General features: G+C 42.8%; 1 long non-coding RNA gene across 2 annotated transcripts; it reads left to right on the forward strand.

The window, feature by feature from the left end:
- Positions 1 to 576: 576 nt before the first annotated feature.
- On the forward strand, positions 577 to 4401 carry Gm39870. 2 transcript variants are annotated; one of them, XR_866517.1, is made up of 3 exons: positions 577 to 654; positions 2244 to 2327; positions 4158 to 4401. It is a non-coding gene; the product is annotated as a predicted gene, 39870 (long non-coding RNA). The 2 variants fall into 2 exon arrangements; XR_866518.1 differs by lacking the exon at positions 4158 to 4401 and adding an exon at positions 2546 to 2727.
- The last annotated feature ends 787 nt before the right edge of the window (positions 4402 to 5188 follow it).

Raw genomic sequence — 5188 nt, forward strand, 5'->3', positions numbered from 1 at the left:
TCTGTGTTTCTGGTGGATGCTCTAACATAGAAACTAGCTTCTGGATTCAATAGGGGGGTCTAGGATAATTGCATGAAGAGAAATCAAGACTTCCATGTGCTCTTCTATGAGCTTTCCTGCCCTGTCTCCCTCTTCATTTTCTCTCCATATTAGCTTTCTCATTGTCTTAAATCTATCTTCTTACTTTGTTCTTTTTTTTTTTTTTTTTACATTTGATGTGTGTGTGTATGTGTGTGTGTGTGTGTGTGTGTGTGTGTGTGTGTGTGTGTGCATGCACACAGGCATGCACATGTATGCATGTACATGTGTGCATGCACCCGCGCACACAATGCCATAGTGTAAGCATGGAGGGAAAGTATAACTTGTGGGAGCTGACTCTCTCCCTCTATCATGTGTGTCCCAGGGATGGAACTCGGGGTTGTCAGGCTTGGCAGCAAGCAGCTTTTACCCCCTGAGCCATCTCCCTGGCCCAGCTTTCCAGATTTCATGGGCCTCTTAACTGCCTGGCTGCACCTTGCTCCCTCCTTCCTTCCTCCCAGAGTCCCAACAACCTTCCTTCCCCGGGCTTCTGGTTCCTTGCCAGCAAGCGTGTGCAGCAGGAGAGTCTCAGTTCCCTGGCACTCTGATGGCTGTGTTCTGCCTCCCCTTTATATGGTGAGTTCTTTCAGAGTAAACGCCCAGGCAGAACTGTGGCATGGAATGCCAAGTTAGCTGTAGGAAGAGCCAGGATTTCTTTTCTTTCTTTCTTTCTTTCTTTCTTTCTTTCTTTCTTTCTTTCTTTCTTTCTTCCTTCCTTCCTTCCTTCCTTCCTTCCTTTCTTTCTTTCCTTCTTTCTTTCTTTTTTTTGTTTGATTTTTGGTTTATTATGACACCCAACAAGGTCCTGAGTTACTGGATCTCAACTCAGAATTCAAAATGGGTGTAGGCAAATGATTAAAAGGGTCTTGCACTCAAAGCATTTAGTACGGGTTAGGAACCTAGGGAAACCTTGGAGAAACGCCAGCTATGCTCTCAAGGTCTAGAGGAGGAGGATGCTTGTTACTGTGGCTTTGAGCGACATGTTTCCTTCTCTGCATCTCAGTGGGCTCATTTGTAAAATGAGTTGTGGATACAGTTCAGTTGTGAGACTCTCAACCCCCCCCCCCCGCCCCCATCCTACTGGTCAACACCTCAGAATCCACATTAAGCACAGGAGCTGTGGCTTAGGCTTTGCAATGTTACAGCGCCCTCTATCGAGTGCTGGACCAGTGTTTGTTATAGCCTTAAATCATGTTTGTGAAAACAGTAACAACCCAGCACTGTGAGCTAGTTTGACAGAGCAAATGAGGAAAAAACAAATGATCAACGTGTCTTATTTTTATATTTAAAATTTGTGCCTATCCTATTCATTTGGGGACATTTTAAAGTTTGTGGGTTTTAATTTACTTTAACACAATTGCAGACTTAAAACTGAAAAAAAAAATGAGAATTACAGTAAGTTCTTCACCCAGACTCCCCAACTTGTAACAGTTACTGGTTGGTTTATCATGTTCCCTCTTTCCTCCCTCCCCACACCTTCCTTTTCTGCTACACACACTCCAAATACATTTGTTCTGAGTCATTCAAGAGTAAATTATATTATCTACTTTATTGATAGTGAGACCACATTATTATTCAATTGTGAAACTTTATCCAAATTTCTCAAATTTTCTCCATAATCCCTTTGCAGCAGAAGAAAACCTTATATTAAATCTGGTGTTTTTCTTTGTCTTTTGAGCTATTAGGTTGTTGTTGTTGCTGCTGCTGCTGCTGCTGCTGTTGCTACTACTGTTGTCCTATAGAAGTGAAATGAGGGATTTTGCAGATTGTTGCTCCGTTTCAGTTTATTGGATGTTTTCCTAATGACTATAATCAGGCTGTACATTTTTGGCAGTCATACCACAAAAGTTTAGTTGTTTTCGAATTAACAAAACAGCATGTGTTTACCCCCAAAAAAGTACACTAACGATATAGAAAATTATTATATGTGTGTGTTTATGTATGTAAATAAACATCTTGAGACGTTTTTAAGGCAGGCAATAGTCTCACTCCTAGGACTTTTTATTAAGGTAAAGTGTTGCTTGATTCTCAGGGGGAGAGCATATGTATACACTTATGTATATGTGCATTGGGTGTGTGTTCACCTGTGTCTGTCTGCGTGTGGAAGCCAGAGGCCAACACTGGATGTCTTCCTCTATTGTTCTTCTCCTTATTTTCTGAGACAGGGTCTCACTGAAGCTGGAGCTAACCAACTTAGCCAGAGTGGATGGCCAAGGAGCTCGGGGATTTGCCTGGCCTCATCTCCCCAGGTAAGAAATACACGTTTCACCAGGCAGTGGTGGCTCATGCCTGTAATCCCAGCACTTGGGAGGCAGAGGCAGGTGGATTTCTGAGTTCGAGGCCAGCCTGGTCTACAGAGTGAGTTCCAGGACAGCCAGGACTGCACAGAGAAACCCTGTCTTGAAAACCAAAAAAAAAAAAAAAAAAAAAAAAAAAAAAAAAAAAAAAATTACACCTTTCTGTCCAGCTTTTTAGGTGGATGCTGGATATCCAGACGGGTTCAAATGCTTGCATCCACTGAGCTAAGATGCATATGCAGTCCTCAGCCCCGTGCCATTCCGTAATAGAAGAGAAACGAAGCAGTGTGGGTTTCCCTGTCAATATTCATCTACTGAGGCTGCTCTTTGCTCTAGCCAGAAGCAGGGAGGCAGGAAAGGAGCCCTTGTGTTATTTGATTCTGATCTTCAATGGATCTAAATCACTGACTTCTAATTTGCGTTTCTTAAAAATAAAAATAAAAATAAAAATAAAAATAAAAATAAAAATAAAAATAAATGGATGTGTGTGTGCCAAGTGTGTGCCTAGTGCCCTCCAAGGTCAGAAGAGGACAGCAGGCCCCCTGGATCTGGAATTAAAGACAATTTGTGAGTGTTCGTGACTGGGAACTGAACCCAGGTCTACTAGATCAGCCGATGATCTTATCCTCTGTACCATCTCTCCAGCCCTCGCCGTGCCCTCCTCTAAAAAGAATCTTCCACAAGATACTGAGTGCCTTAAACTTTTAAGACAGACTTAATCAGAAGAGGGAGGATTTTCAGCAAGAGAAGCACATGCATAAAATCTCAGGGGCTATCTCTGGTAGGCTACAACTTTGTTCTGAGTGCTAAGAAGTGATGTGGAAAGAGTGGAATAGTGTTAAAGGAAAAGCCTGCCCAGGCCAACTGGAACCCAAGATTCTCAGCCCTTTGCATCTCTAGGAACTGGAACTGCAGGCTACCAGATAAGCCAGAGAGCAATACTCAGTCAAAAGTCAGAGAGCTATTAGACAATATATGCTAGGGAAAATTCCACAGTGTCTAGAAAAAGACTCAAACATTGAGGGGTAACCCTGTGGGAGATGGTTATTTTTTTCCCACATTTTAATTTTTACATTTACCTTTAGAGAACTAAAGGCATTTCTTGCATAAGTTCTTTCTTTTCCATATAGCCCAGGCTGGACTTAAATCTTAGGTAGTGGAGGCTGTCCTTGAATTTCAAATCCTTCTGCCACTACCTCCTAGCTATGTTATCATTCTTCCATAGGTCTCTCTCTCTCTCAGGAAGAGTGCTCTGAGTTTGAGGCCAGCCTCAGCTACAGAGTAAGATGCTATTTGGGTAGAAATGGGCTGATTTAGACAAGCTCTAAAGAATAAAGAACTTCTCTGGGAGGAACAACAATATGAACTAACCAGTGTACACACACACACACCAAGAGCTCGTGTCTAGCTGCATATGTAGCCGAAGATGGCCTAGTTGGCCATCATTGGGAAGAGAGGCCCCTTGGTCTTGCAAACTTTATATGCCCCAGTACAGGGGAACGTCAGGGCCAAGAAGTGGGAGTGGGTGGGTAGGGGAGCAGGGCAGGGGGAGAGTACAGGGAACTTTCGGGATAGCATTTGAAATGTAAATAAAGAAAATATCTAATAAAAAATTAAACATAAAAAAAAGTTAAGCTTGGGGCTAAAGAGATAGCTCAGTGGTTCAGAGCCTCTTGCAGGGGACCCAGGTTGGGTTCTCAGCACCCATGTGGTGGTTAACAACTATCTGCAACTCCAATTCTGGGGACTCTGACATCCTCTTCTGACCTCTGCTGTCACCAGACATGCAGGTGAATACATATATGAAGACAAAAGCCAGAGCAGTGCTGGAGAGCTCACTGTGGTGGTGTGGCTAAGCAAGAGCCTGCAAGCTGACCAGCTCAGCTCCCACCCAGGCTCAGATCCAGGACTCTGAGTTGGCCTACCCCAAAATCTATATCATCTGCGAATGGTTGGGACATGCGAAAAGGCCAGTCCTGCTGCAGGATCTCCATGACACCGGGCAACAACAGGATAACCGAGAGGAGTCCTGGTGAGGATTCAATATTGATGGAGTCACAGAAGCCAGAGACCTTGAACCAGACCAATGACTCATTGCAATGAACATGTGCAAGTGAAGATGTGTGGACAGAGGGGTAGACTGTGGGACACACTGTGACGTACTGCAGCTTCCCCAATGAGATGTTTTCTATGCTTTGTTTGCTTGTGTGTGTGTGTGTGTGTGTGTGTGTTTATTTTGGGGGAAGGTTGCAAAAGTAAAAGGCAGATATGAGGAGGTGGGGAGATGAGTAAGACTGGGGTGCATGGTGTGAAACTCACAAAGAATCCATAAAAGGTTAAAAAATAAAAAATTTTAAAAACAAATCTTTTAAATATGTATCTCTATTTACTGCACTTATTTTAAAACACTTTCCTTGAATTATAATTGTATAATTACATATCGCTAATCCACATAATCTGATTACTTTGAACATTAGTTATGCAAACACCATTTTACAAAATATTTTAAAAATGACTGACTTGGGGGGCTGAGCCATCCCTCTAGCCTCAGAGCTCAAAACATTAGACAATATAAGAATGGTATACACAGGGAAGTTGTTGATAACCATGACAGTTCCAGGCACAGGGCCAGTCACTTCTTTTTGCTCTCTGCCATCGTTCTTGTAACATCCCATGAGGTAGTACGTGGATTATCCCAAGTTTATGAATGGTAAAACTGAGGCTTGAAGAATTTTGCCCAAGGTTGCCATAGGAAGTGAATAAACACAGTTAATGGAGTCTAAGTCCATGCATCATGCTCCCTTACCTCTAAT

This window comes from Mus musculus, chromosome 2 (assembly GCF_000001635.26).
Source record: "Mus musculus strain C57BL/6J chromosome 2, GRCm38.p6 C57BL/6J".
Lineage (NCBI taxonomy): Eukaryota > Metazoa > Chordata > Mammalia > Rodentia > Muridae > Mus > Mus musculus.